This window comes from Ranitomeya imitator, chromosome 2, assembly GCF_032444005.1.
Source record: "Ranitomeya imitator isolate aRanImi1 chromosome 2, aRanImi1.pri, whole genome shotgun sequence".
NCBI classification, from domain to species: Eukaryota; Metazoa; Chordata; class Amphibia; order Anura; family Dendrobatidae; genus Ranitomeya; species Ranitomeya imitator.
The window spans coordinates 415,924,879-415,940,558 of NC_091283.1; positions in this window are offsets into that span (position 1 = coordinate 415,924,879).

Consider the following 15,680-nt stretch of genomic DNA (forward strand, 5'->3'; position numbering starts at 1 on the left):
TCGTGTTTCGGGCGATACCCGACTTTTCGCCATAATCGGCCGATTCCACTCGACTCGACTTCTATGATAGTCGGGTTTCGCGAAACACGACTCGACTCTAAAAAGGTCAAGGTCGCTCAACCCTAGTTAAGATCATTATTTCGTTATTACGTGGCGACCCTCAAGACTGGGCATTTTCCCTTGCGCCAGGAGATCCTGCATTATGTAATATTGATGCGTTTTTTCTGGCGCTCGGATTACTGTACGATGAACCTAATTCAGTGGATCAGGCAGAGAAAAATTTGCTGGCTCTGTGTCAGGGTCAGGATGAGATATTTATTGTCAGAAGTTTAGAAAGTGGTCCGTGCTCACTCAATGGAATGAATGTGTTCTGGCAGCTATTTTCAGAAAGGGTCTCTCTGAAGCCCTGAAGGATGTCATGGTGGGATTTCCTATGCCTGCTGGTCTGAATGAGTCTATGTCTTTGGCCATTCAGATCGGTCGACGCTTGCGTGAGCGTAAATCTGTGCACCATTTGGCGGTATTATCTGAGCATAAACCTGAGCCTATGCAGTGCGATAGGACTTTGACCAGAGCTGAAAGGCAAGAAAACAGACGTCAGAATGGGCTGTGTTTCTACTGTGGTGATTCCACTCATGCTATCTCCGATTGTCCTAAGCGCACTAAGCGGTTCGCTAAGTCTGCCACCATTGGTACGGTACAGTCGAAATTTCTTTTGTCCGTTACTTTGATCTGCTCTTTGTCTTCCTATTCTGTCATGGCATTTGTGGATTCAGGCGCTGCCCTGAATTTGATGGACTTGGAGTTTGCTAGGCGCTGTGGGTTTGTCTTGGAGCCCTTGCAGTGTCTTATTCCATTGAGAGGAAATGATGCTACGCCTTTGGCCAAGAATAAGCCTCAGTATTGGACCCAGCTGACCATGTGCATGGCTCCTGCGCACCAGGAGGATATTCGCTTTCTGGTGTTGCATAATCTGCATGATGTGGTCGTGTTGGGGTTGCTACAAGTCCATAACCCAGTATTAGATTGGAAATCAATGTCTGTGTCCAGCTGGGGTTGTCAGGGGGTACATGGTGATGTTCCATTTCGGTCTATCTCATCATCCACCCCTTCTGAGGTCCCAGAGTTCTTGTCTGATTACCGGGATGTATTCGATGAGCCCAAGTCCAATGCCCTACTTCCGCATAGGGATTGTGATTGTGCTATCGATTTGATTCCTGGTAGTAAGTTTCCTAAGGGTCGACTGTTTAATTTATTTGTACCTGAGCACACCGCTATGCGGAGTTACATAAAAGAATCCTTGGAAAAGGGTCATATTCGCCCGTCATCATCGCCATTGGGAGCAGGGTTCTTTTTTGTGGCCAAGAAGGATGGTTCGCTGAGACCTTGTATTGATTACCGCCTTCTAAATAAAATCACGGTCAAATTTCAGTACCCCTTGCCGCTGCTATCTGATTTGTTTGCTCGGATTAAGGGGGCTAGTTGGTTCACCAAGATAGATCTTCGTGGTGCATATAATCTTGTGCGTATTAAACGGGGCGATGAATGGAAAACTGCATTTAATACGCCCGAGGGCCATTTTGAGTACCTAGCTATGCCATTCGGACTTGCCAATGCTCCATCAATATTTCAGTCCTTTATGCATGACATCTTCTGAGAGTACCTGGATAAATTCCTGATTGTATACTTGGATGATATTTTGGTCTTCTCGGATGATTGGGAGTCTCATGTGAAGCAGGTCAGAATGGTGTTCCAGGTCCTGCGTGCTAATTCTTTGTTTGTGAAGGGATCAAAGTGTCTCTTTGGTGTTCAGAAGGTTTCATTTTTGGGGTTCATTTTTTCCCCTTCTACTATCGAGATGGACCCTGTTAAGGTCCAGGCCATTTATGATTGGACTCAGCCGACATCTCTGAAGAGTCTGCAAAAGTTCCTGGGCTTTGCTAATTTTTATCGTCGCTTCATCTGTAATTTTTCTAGTATTGCTAAACCATTGACCGATTTGACCAAGAAGGGTGCTGATGTGGTCAATTGGTCTTCTGCTGCTGTGGAAGCTTTTCAAGAGTTAAAGTGTCGTTTTTCTTCTGCCCCTGTATTGTGTTAACCAGATGTTTCGCTTCCGTTCCAGGTCGAGGTTGATGCTTCTGAAATTGGAGCGGGGGCTGTTTTGTCGCAAAGAGTTTCTGATTGCTCGGTGATGAAGCCATGCGCCTTCTTTTCTAGGAAGTTTTCGCCTGCTGAGCGAAATTATGATGTTGGCAATCGAGAGTTGCTGGCCATGAAGTGGGCATTCGAGGAGTGGCGTCATTGGCTTGAAGGAGCTAAGCATCGCGTGGTGGTCTTGACTGATCACAAGAACTTGACTTATCTCGAGCCTGCCAAACGGTTGAATCCTAGACAGGCTCGTTGGTCGCTGTTTTTCTCCCGTTTTGACTTTGTGGTTTCGTACCTTCCGGGCTCTAAAAATGTGAAGGCGGATGCCCTGTCTAGGAGTTTTGTGCCCGACTCTCCGGGTTTGTCTGAGCCGGCGGGTATTCTCAAAGAGGGAGTAATTGTGTCTGCCATCTCCCCTGATTTGCGGCGGGTGCTGCAAAAATTTCAGGCTAATAAACCTGATCGTTGCCCAGCGGAGAAACTGTTTGTCCCTGATAGGTGGACGAATAAAGTTATCTCTGAGGTTCATTGTTCGGTGTTGGCTGGTCATCCTGGAATCTTTGGTACCAGAGATTTAGTGGCTAGATCCTTTTGGTGGCCGTCTCTGTCGCGGGATGTGCGTTCTTTTGTGCAGTCCTGTGGGATTTGTGCTCGGGTTAAGCCCTGCTGTTCTCGTGCCAGTGGGTTGCTTTTGCCCTTGCCGGTCCCGAAGAGGCCTTGGACACATATCTCTATGGATTTTATTTCGGATCTCCCCGTCTCTCAAAAAATGTCGGTCATTTGGGTGGTTTGTGATCGCTTCTCTAAGATGATCCATTTGGTACCCTTGTCTAAATTGCCTTCCTCCTCTGATTTGGTGCCATTGTTCTTCCAGCATGTGGTTCATTTACATGGCATTCCAGAGAACATCGTTTCTGACAGAGGTTCCCAGTTTGTTTCGAGGTTTTGACGAGCCTTTTGTGCCCGGATGGGCATTGATTTGTCTTTTTCCTCGGCTTTCCATCCTCAGACAAATGGCCAGACTGAACGAACCAATCAGACCTTGGAAACATATCTGAGATGCTTTGTTTATGCTGATCAGGATGATTGGGTGTCCTTTTTGCCGTTGGCTGAGTTCGCCCTTAATAATCGGGCCTGCTCGGCTACCTTGGTTTCGCTGTTTTTCTGCAATTCTGGGTTCCATCCTCGTTTCTCTTCAGGGCAGGTTGAGTCTTCGGACTGTCCTGGTGTGGATACTGTGGTGGACAGGTTGCAGCAGATTTGGACTCATGTAGTGGACAATTTGACCTTGTCCCAGGAGAAGGCTCAACGTTTCGCTAATCGCAGACGCTGTGTGGGTCCCCGACTTCGTGTTGGGGATTTGGTTTGGTTGTCATCTCGTTATATTCCTATGAAGGTTTCCTCTCCTAAGTTTAAGCCTCGTTTCATTGGTCCGTATAGGATTTCTGAGGTTCTTAATCCTGTGTCTTTTCGTTTGACACTTCCAGATTCTTTTTCCATCCATAACGTATTCCATAGGTCATTGTTGCGGAGATACGTGGCACCTATGGATCCATCTGTTGATCCTCCTGCCCCGGTTTTGGTGGAGGGGGAGTTGGAGTATATAGTGGAGAAGATTTTGGATTCTCGTGTTTCGAGACGGAAACTCCAGTGGAGTGGAAGGGTTATGGTCAGGAAGATAATTCCTGGGTCTTTGCCTCTGATGTCCATGCTGCCGATCTTGTTCGTGCCTTTCATATGGCTCATCCTGGTCGGCCTGGGGGCTCTGGTGAGGGTTCGGTGACCCCTCCTCAAGGGGGGGTACTGTTGTGAATTCTGTGGTCGAGCTCCCTCCTGTGGTCACAAGTGGTACTTCGGCTGATTCTGTCTATGGGCTTCCGTTGGTGGATGTGAGTGGTACTGTGGCTTCTGAGTTTCCTTCCTCAGGTGATGAGGTTAAGTCGTTAGTTGCTGCTCTATTTAACTCCACCTAGTGCTTTGATCCTGGCCTCCAGTCAATGTTCTAGTATTGGTCTTGCTTCCTCCTGGATCGTTCATGTGGCCAGTCTCTCCTGCATAAGCTAAGTTTTGCTTGTGTTGTTTTTGTTTGCTTTTTTTTCTGTCCAGCTTGCTATATTGGTTTTTCTTGCTTTCTGGAAGCTCTGGGACGCAGAGGGAGCACCTCCGTACCGTTAGTCAGTGCGGAGGGTCTTTTTGCCCCCTCTGCGTGGTTGTTTGTAGGGTTTTGTGTTGACCGCAAAGCTATCTTTCCTATCCTCGGTCTGTTCAGTAAGTCGGGCCTCACTTTGCTAAAATCTATTTCATCTCTGTGTTTGTATTTTCATCTTAACTCACAGTCATTATATGTGGGGGGCTGCCTTTTCCTTTGGGGAATTTCTCTGAGGCAAGGTAGGCTTATTTTTCTATCTTCAGGGCTAGCTAGTTTCTCAGGCTGTGCCGAGTTGCATAGGGAGCGTTAGGCGCAATCCACGGCTACCTCTAGTGTGGTATGATAGGATTAGGGATTGCTGTCAGCAGAGTTCCCACGTCTCAGAGCTCGCTCTATGTTAGTAACTATCAGGTCACTTTGTGTGCTCTTAACCACTAGGTCCATTGTGGTTCTGAATTACCCATTCATAACAAACAACCCAGCAGCAGGACCGCTACCTCAGCCTTTGTGCAAGGAGGAACAGGAGGAGCACTGCCAGAGCCCTGCAAAATGACCTCCAGCAGGCCACAAATGTGCATGTGTCTGCACAAACGGTTAGAAACAGACTCCATGAGGATGATCTGAGTGCCTGACATCCAGAGATGGGGGTTGTGCTCACAGCCCAACACTGTGCAGGACGCTTGGCATTTACCACAGAACACCAGGATTGGCAAATTCACCAGTGGCGCCCTGTGTTCTTCACAGATGAAAGCAGGTTCACACTGAGCACATGTGACAGACGTGACACTATCAGGATGCAGTGGACCCATGTGGTTTAAGATGGCGGCAACACAGGTGCAGAAATACCGATGAGGCAGTCACTCACAACCTACCAAATTAATGGAGGGGGTGGCTGCTTGGCATAACACAGTACTGAGCATCATTTCCTTGCCTTGAGGCATTTCCACTGAAGTTGGATCAGCCTATAACTTCATTTTCCACTTTGATTTTGAGCATCGTTCCAACTCCAGACCTCCGTAGGATATTAGTTGTGATTTATATTGATCATTGTTATGTTTTATTGTTCTCAACACATTCCACTATGTAATGAATAAAGATTTACAACTTGAATATTTCATTCAGTGATATCTAGGATGTGGAATTTTAGTGTTCCCTTTATTTTTTTGAGCATTGTACATAGTATGATCTCTTGCAAGTGGTAGATTCGGACATCATAAATTTAATGTGTATGGCCAGTTTAGGTTTGAGGACCTTTTGAACCAGGAACATGGGGTACTTGGAGTTTGCATATTGTTGCCAAAATGGGAATTGCTATACGCACAGATAGCACCAGGTTAGTCAACTGTAAGAGTGAGCGTTGGGTATGGATACTAATGAGGAACATGACTGCTGAATTTCCAAGGATAACAAACCTTTAATCTCAGAAACTTATTGAAGCTAGTGAATTCACATTAGTCAAGTTCCCTCAATGTCAAGACACATGCAGTTCAGCAGATTCTTAGTTTGGAGTAGATAGCATATGGTGAGAGTAACTGTTCAGTTGGAGGGAATTGGAGCTCAGCTGCATTGGACTACCTGCAGTTGTGGTGGACAAGAAAATCTTCAGATGCCTAAAAAGCTGAGGGCAAGTGGGCCAAGCAATAAGATGGCAGTATCTTTGTGTCTTATTTGCCCCACTGATCACTGGGACAGCTGTAATGTGACAAAGCTGCTATGTCCAAGTAACATGGTACTTCTTGTGACCATTGAACTTGTGAGGGCTCATGTTCACCAAAATGGGATCTACTGTGAGAGCTCTAAATACACAATAAATCATGCTTCTAAAGTTTAAGATGTTCATGAGATCTCCCTCGACCATTCTGGGCTTCCTGGTGGTGCTTTTGAAAGCTGGGGTGCAGTCTGATGCACAAGCGACCTTCCTGGAGCACCGCTTTATAAGGAAGTTTGGTGGCATCTGGGAGATTTTCCAACTCTTCCGGTAGGTGTTCTCTTCTGGGGAAATCTGCCAATATGCATTAAATAATACACTAAATGGAATTGAAAAAAACAAATCTGCGTTCTTCTAGAAACAGCACACCTCTTGTCTCCATCCTGTAGTCCGATCTCTCCTTACAAGCAGCGATTCAGCATGGGCCAAGCAGATAAAAGGGGGAAAAGGAACCAGAAAACATTGCCCTGTAATCTGAAGACAGAAGAGGATACAAAATGGGGTTTCTATTGCTCCCAATTCCCATATTTTTCAGAGCAAGGAAATCCCTTGGCATGTGGCACCAATCCTTCTGGATATGACAGAAAACACACTCGGAGCTGTAATACAAATCTCCTGTGTAATGTTTTCTGTCCAAATAGGGTCCTATTGTGCCAGAGCTTTACCAGCATGACCTCATTACTCTGCAAAGAAAACATAGGCTTCTTTTCATCAGGTGGCATATCCTGGAGCCGGTGACTTTACTTACAGAGGGTAAATCAGAAGCTTACATATAATTCCCCATCCTTACACGTGTACTGTAAGTTTAGGGGCCCTTGATGCAGAGGGTGGTGCTGAAAAGTAAGTCAAATACACTATAAATGATGGGTTACAACGAAATCATCTTTGGTTCCAATCAAGGTTGTCCAAGTAATATACTCATTAAAAGAAGAAACCGATACACTGTGTTCTGTCTGAGGGGTAGAGCATGACCTCTATCTTTTTGTTTTGTTCATTATTGCCCTGCTCTCTTAGGGCCTGCACTTGGCATTAAAAGGGTTTTCAGAGAATAAAAATATTTATTTTAAGAGCTCAGACTGCTGAAAAAAAATAAAATACCTGACTTTACAGAGTCTCTCCTTCCTGGCCACAGCTTAAATGCCCACTGGCTGAGATGGGAGACCACTGCGAGCATTGATCAAGATGGGATGAGGAAGCAGAAACCTATAGGAACTGAGTAAGCATCAGAACAGGAGATCAATGAGGGTGAGTATGACATTTTCAAAAAGGTCTAAGCAGTCAGCCCTTTAAAAAAAATTGTATTCTTTAGGAATCCCTTTTAAGCTTATGCATAAAAATAATTTGGATATGTTAGGACTTGAATTATGCTGTATCAAACATCATTATATGACAACTTTGGTGTATTTTAAAAGTAATCAGACTTACTGTATAACTTGATAAACCCTGATGATAGTGGGAGCCCTGTGAGACCACTATAATGCAGCATGGCAACAATACTTGGACCTCCCCTGCATAGTTACAAACCTTTCAGATGAAGTTTAAGTCCCACCCTAAACTTCACCCATCCTGGGAACCCACCCTCTCAGAACCTAAACCCTCCTAGGAATGTCTTTAGCCCACCCATTGTTCACATAAACCCATTAAATCTAGAAGACTTGTACTATGCCCATAGTTTTTTTTTATAGGAACTATTGTAGTCTCGACCCAAGGGTGTGGTGAGAGTTGATGTAATAATACAGGTTATCGGTATATTTGCTTAGGATGTACAATTCATCAGGAAAGACCCTTACGTCCCTACAATGACTAGTATTTTGCATTCCTCTTTGGATCAACACTGCAGGACAAAAACACAGTAGATCCATCAATCCCCTGTAGTCCTGCCCATTCTGAGCTGCTCAGTATTGTAAACATTGAGCTGCGCAGCATAAGGCTACTTTCACACTAGCGTTGTACGACGCACGTCGCAATGCGACGTTGCGATGTACCGACGCATACTGTGAATGCGCCACACAATGGGGCAGCGGATGCAGTTTTTCAACGCATCCGCTGCCCCATTCTAAGCTGCGGGGAGGAGGGGGCAGAGTTCCGGCCGCGCATGTGCGGTCGGAAATGGCGGACACGACGCACCAAAAAACATTACATGCAACGTTTTTTGGTTTCGACGGTCCGACGCAACACAACACAACCATCGCACGACGGTTGCGACGTGTGGCAAAGCGTCTCAATGCGTCGCTAATGTTAGTCTATAGAGAAAAAACGCATCCTGCAAGCAATTTTGCAGGATGCGTTTTTTCAACAAAACGACGCATTGCGACGTGCATCGTACGACGCTAGTGTGAAAGTAGCCTTAGTCATATTGGGCTGCTCAGTATTATAAACATTTAGATTTTCAGCACTGTAAACATTGGACTCCTCAGCATTGTAAATATTGGTATGCTCAGCACTGTATTCATTGGACTGCACACCATTATAAACATTGAACTGAACTGCATTGTGAACAGTAGGATTCTCAGCATTCTAACATTGCGCTGCTCATCACTGTAAATGTTAGACTGCTCAGCATTGCAAACCTCGAACTGCTGATCATTGCAAACATTGGACTGCACAGCATTGTAAACCTTGGACTGCCAGCATTGTAAACAATGAATTGCTCAACATTGTGAACACTGGACTGCTCAGCATTGTGAACATTGCAAACTTGCTCCTCAACATTGGGCTGCTCACTAGAGTAAACATTGGGCTGCCCAGCATTGTAAACATTGGGCTGGTCTCCACCCTAAACAACGCATGCGGATTTTTGGCAGAAATGTCCGGTTTTTGTCAGGAAAATTTCTGCAAGAAATCCTGACGTGTGCACATACCCTAAACATTGGACTGTTCACCACTGTAAATATTGGACTGCTCAGCTCTGTAAATATTGGTTTGTTCACCACAGTAAACATTGGACTGCTCACCACTGTAAACTTAGGACTGCTCACCTCTGTAAATATTGGTTTGTTCACCACTGTAAATATTGGGCTGCTCACCACTGTAAGCATTGTCCTCCTCACCACTGTAAATATTGGACTGCTCACCACTGTAAACATTGGACTGCTCACCACTGTAAATAATGGACTGCTCACCACTGTAAATATTGGACTTTTCACCTCTGTAAATATTGGACTGCTCACCACTGTAAATATTGGGCTGCTCACCACTGTAAATATTGGAGAGCTCAGCATTGTAAATATTGGACTGCTCACCACTGTAAATATTTGGCTGCTCACGACTGTAAATATTGGGCTGCTCACCACTGTAAATATTGGGCTGCTCACCACTATAAATATTGGACTGCTCACCACTGTAAATAATGGACTGTTCACCACTGTAAATATTGGACTGCTCACCACTGTAAATATTGGACTGCTCACCACTGTAAATATTGGACTGCTCACCACTGTAAATATTGGACTGCTCACCACTTTAAATATTGGACTGCTCACCACTGTAAATATTGGACTGCTCACCACTGTAAATATTGGACTGTTCACCACTGTAAATATTGGACTGGTCACCACTGTAAATACTGGACTGCTCACACTGTAAATAATGGACTGTTCAGCATTGTAAATATTTGGCTGCTCACCACTATAAATATTGGGCTGTTCACCACTGTAAATATTGGACTGTTCACCACTGTAAATATTGGACTGCTTACCACTGTAAATATTGGACTGCTCACCTCTGTAAATATTGGACTGCTCACCACTGTAAATATTGGACTGCTCACCACTGTAAATAATGGACTGTTCAGCATTGTAAATATTGGGCTGCTCACCACTGTAAATATTGGGCTGTTCACCACTGTAAATATTGGGCTGCTCACCACTGTAAATATTGGGCTGCTGACCACTGTAAATATTGGGCTGCTGAACACTGTAAATATTGGACTGCTCACCACTGTAAATATTGGACTGTTCACCACTGTAAATATTGGGCTGCTGAACACTGTAAATATTGGACTGCTCACCACTGTAAATATTGGACTGTTCACCACTGTAAATATTGGACTGCTCACCACTGTAAATATTGGACTGTTCACCACTGTAAATATTGGACTGCTCACCACTAAATACTGGACTGCTCACCACTGTAAATATTGGGCTGCTCACCACTATAAATATTGGCTTGTTCACCACTGTAAATATTTGGCTGCTCACCACTGTAAATATTGGGCTGCTCACCACTGTAAATATTGGACTGCTCACCACTGTAAATATTGGACTGCTCACCTCTGTAAATATTGGACTGCTCACCACTGTAAATATTGGACTGCTCACCACTGTAAATAATGGACTGTTCAGCATTGTAAATATTGGACTGCTCACCACTGTAAATATTGGACTGCTCACCACTGTAAATATTGGACTGCTCACCACCGTAAATATTGGACTGCTCACCACTGTAAATATTGGACTGTTCACCACTGTAAATATTGAACTGCTCACCACTGTAAATACTGGACTGCTCACCACTGTCAATAATGGACTGTTCAGCATTATAAACATTTGGTTGCTCACCACTGTAAATATTGGGCTGTTCACCACTGTAAATATTGGACTGTTCACCACTGTAAATATTGGACTGCTCACCACTGTAAATATTGGACTGCTCACCTCTGTAAATATTGGACTGCTCACCACTGTAAATATTGGACTGCTCACCACTCTAAATAATGGACTGTTCAGCATTGTAAATATTGGGCTGCTCACCACTGTAAATATTGGGCTGTTCACCACTGTAAATATTGGGCTGCTCACTACTGTAAATATTAGGCTGCTGACCACTGTAAATATTGGGCTGCTGACCACTGTAAATATTGGACTGCTCACCACTGTAAATATTGGACTGTTCACCACTGTAAATATTGGACTGCTCACCACTGTAAATATTGGACTGTTCACCACTGTAAATATTGGACTGCTGACCACTGTAAATATTGGACTGCTCACCACTGTAAATAATTGTAAATATTGGGCTGCTCACCACTGTAAATATTGGGCTGTTCACCACTGTAAATATTGGGCTGCTCACCACTGTAAATATTGGGCTGCTGACCACTGTAAATATTGGGCTGCTGAACACTGTAAATATTGGGCTGCTCACCACTGTAAATATTGGACTGTTCACCACTGTAAATATTGGGCTGCTGAAAACTGTAAATATTGCACTGCTCACCACGGTAAATATTGGACTGTTCACCACTGTAAATATTGGACTGCTCACCACTGTAAATATTGGACTATTCACCACTGTACATATTGGACTGCTCACCACTGTAAATACTGGACTGCTCACCACTGTAAATATTGGGCTGCTCACCACTGTAAATATTGGCTTGTTCACCACTGTAAATATTTGGCTGCTCACCACTGTAAATATTGGGCTGCTCACCACTGTAAATATTGGACTGCTCACCACTGTAAATATTGGACTGCTCACCACTGTAAATATTGGACTGCTCACCACTGTAAATATTGGACTGTTTACCACTGTAAATATTGGACTGCTCAACACTGTAAATATTGGACTGCTCACCACTGTAAATACTAGACTGCTCACCACTGTAAATACTGGACTTCTCACCACCGTAAATATTGGACTGCTCACCACTGTAAATAATGGACTGTTCAGCATTTTAAACATTTGGCTGCTCACCACTGTAAATATTGGGCTGTTCACCACTGTAAATATTGGACTGTTCACCACTGTAAATATTGGACTACTCACCACTGTAAATATTGGACTGCTCACCTCTGTAAATATTGGAATGCTCACCACTGTAAATATTGGACTGCTCACCACTGTAAATAATGGACTGTTCAGCATTGTAAATATTGGGCTGCTCACCACTGTAAATATTGGGCTGTTCACCACTGTAAATATTGGACTGTTCACCACTGTAAATATTGGACTACTCACCACTGTAAGTATTGGCCTGCTCACCACTCTAAATAATGGACTGTTCAGCATTGTAAATATTGGGCTGCTCACCACTGTAAATATTGAGCTGTACACCACTGGAAATATTGGGCTGCTCACTACTGTAAATATTGGGCTGCTGACCACTGTAAATATTGGGCTGCTGACCACTGTAAATATTGGACTGCTCACCACTGTAAATATTGAACTGTTCACCACTATAAATATTGGACTGCTCACCACTGTAAATATTGGACTGTTCACCACTGTAAATATTACACTGCTCACCACTGTAAATATTGGACTGTTCACCACTGTAAATATTGGACTGCTCACCACTGTAAATATTGGACTGCTCACCACTGTAAATAATGGACTGTTCAGCATTGTAAATATTGGGCTGCTCACCACTGTTAACATTGGACTGCTCACCACTGTAAATATTGGACAGCTCAGCATTGTAAATATTGGACAGCTCATGAATGTAAATATTGGACTGCTCACCACTGTAAATAATGGACTGTTCACTACTGTAAATATTGGACTGCTCACCACTGTAAATATTGGACTGCTCACCACTGTAAATATTGGGCTGCTCACTACTGTAAATATTTGGGCTGCTGACCACTGTAAATATTGGACTTCTCACCACTGTAAATATTGGACTGTTCACCACTGTAAATATTGGACTGCTCACCACTGTAAATAATAGACTGTTCAGCATTGTAAATATTTGGCTGCTCACCACTGTAAATATTGGGCTGTTTACCACTGTAAATATTGGGTTGCTCAGCACTGTAAATATTTGGCTGCTCACCACTGTAAATATTGGGCTGTTCTCCTCTGTAAATATTGGACTGTTCACCACTATAAATATTGGACTGCTCACCACTGTAAATATTGGACTGTTCACCACTGTAAATATTAGACTGCTCACCACTGTAAATATTGGACTGCTCACCACTGTAAATATTGGGCTGCTCACTGCTGTAAATATTTGGGCTGCTGACCACTGTAAATATTGGACTTCTCACCACTGTAAATATTGGACTGTTCACCACTGTAAATATTGGACTGCTCACCACTGTAAATAATGGACTGTTCAGCATTGTAAATATTTGGCTGCTCACCACTGTAAATATTGGGCTGCTCACTACTTTAAATATTGGGCTGCTGACCACTGTAAATATTGGGCATCTTACCACTGTAAATATTGGACTGCTCACCACTGTAAATATTGGACTGTTCACCACTATAAATATTGGACTGCTCATCACTGTAAATATTGGACTGTTCACCACTGTAAATATTAGACTGCTCACCACTGTAAATATTGGACTGTTCACCACTGTAAATATTGGACTGCTCACCACTGTAAATATTGGACTGCTCACCTCTGTAAATATTGGACTGCTCACCACTTTAAATATTGGACTGCTCACCACTGTAAATAATGGACTGTTCAGCATTGTAAATATTGGACAGCTCATGAATGTAAATATTGGACTGCTCACCACTGTAAATATTGGACTGCTCACCACTGTAAATAATGGACTGTTCACCACTGTAAATATTGGACTGCTCACCACTGTAAATATTGGACTGCTCACCACTGTAAATATTGGACTGCTCACCACTGTAAATATTGGGCTGCTCACTACTGTAAATATTTGGGCTTCTGACCACTGTAAATATTGGACTTCTCACCACTGTAAATATTGGACTGTTCACCACTGTAAATATTGGACTGCTCACCACTGTAAATAATGGACTGTTCACCACTGTAAATATTGGACTGCTCACCTCTGTAAATATTGGACTGCACACCTCTGTAAATATTGGACTGCTCACCACTGTAAATATTGGGCCGCTCACCACTTTAAATATTGGACAGCTCATGACTATAAATACTGGACTGCTCACACTGTAAATAATGGACTGTTCAGCATTGTAAATATTTGGCTGCTCACCACTGTAAATATGGGGCTGTTCACCACTCTAAATATTGGAATGTTCACTGTAAATATTGGACTGCTCACCACTGTAAATATTGGACTGCTCACCTCTGTAAATATTGGACTGCTCACCACTGTAAATATTGAGCTGCTCACCTCTGTAAATATTGGACTGCTCACCACTGTAAATATTGGGCTGCTGACCACTGTAAATATTGGGCTGCTGAACACTGTAAATATTGGGCTGCTCACCACTGTAAATATTGGACTGTTCACCACTGTAAATATTGGGCTGCTGAAAACTGTAAATATTGCACTGCTCACCACGGTAAATATTGGACTGTTCACCACTGTAAATATTGGACTGCTCACCACTGTAAATATTGGACTATTCACCACTGTACATATTGGACTGCTCACCACTGTAAATACTGGACTGCTCACCACTGTAAATATTGGGCTGCTCACCACTGTAAATATTGGCTTGTTCACCACTGTAAATATTTGGCTGCTCACCACTGTAAATATTGGGCTGCTCACCACTGTAAATATTGGACTGCTCACCACTGTAAATATTGGACTGCTCACCACTGTAAATATTGGACTGCTCACCACTGTAAATATTGGACTGTTTACCACTGTAAATATTGGACTGCTCAACACTGTAAATATTGGACTGCTCACCACTGTAAATACTAGACTGCTCACCACTTTAAATACTGGACTTCTCACCACCGTAAATATTGGACTGCTCACCACTGTAAATAATGGACTGTTCAGCATTTTAAACATTTGGCTGCTCACCACTGTAAATATTGGGCTGTTCACCACTGTAAATATTGGACTGTTCACCACTGTAAATATTGGACTACTCACCACTGTAAATATTGGACTGCTCACCTCTGTAAATATTGGAATGCTCACCACTGTAAATATTGGACTGCTCACCACTGTAAATAATGGACTGTTCAGCATTGTAAATATTGGGCTGCTCACCACTGTAAATATTGGGCTGTTCACCACTGTAAATATTGGACTGTTCACCACTGTAAATATTGGACTACTCACCACTGTAAGTATTGGCCTGCTCACCACTCTAAATAATGGACTGTTCAGCATTGTAAATATTGGGCTGCTCACCACTGTAAATATTGAGCTGTACACCACTGTAAATATTGGGCTGCTCACTACTGTAAATATTGGGCTGCTGACCACTGTAAATATTGGGCTGCTGACCACTGTAAATATTGGACTGCTCACCACTGTAAATATTGAACTGTTCACCACTATAAATATTGGACTGCTCACCACTGTAAATATTGGACTGTTCACCACTGTAAATATTAGACTGCTCACCACTGTAAATATTGGACTGTTCACCACTGTAAATATTGGACTGCTCACCACTGTAAATATTGGACTGCTCACCACTGTAAATAATGGACTGTTCAGCATTGTAAATATTGGGCTGCTCACCACTGTTAACATTGGACTGCTCACCACTGTAAATATTGGACAGCTCAGCATTGTAAATATTGGACAGCTCATGAATGTAAATATTGGACTGCTCACCACTGTAAATAATGGACTGTTCACTACTGTAAATATTGGACTGCTCACCACTGTAAATATTGGACTGCTCACCACTGTAAATATTGGGCTGCTCACTACTGTAAATATTTGGGCTGCTGACCACTGTAAATATTGGACTTCTCACCACTGTAAATATTGGACTGTTCACCACTGTAAATATTGG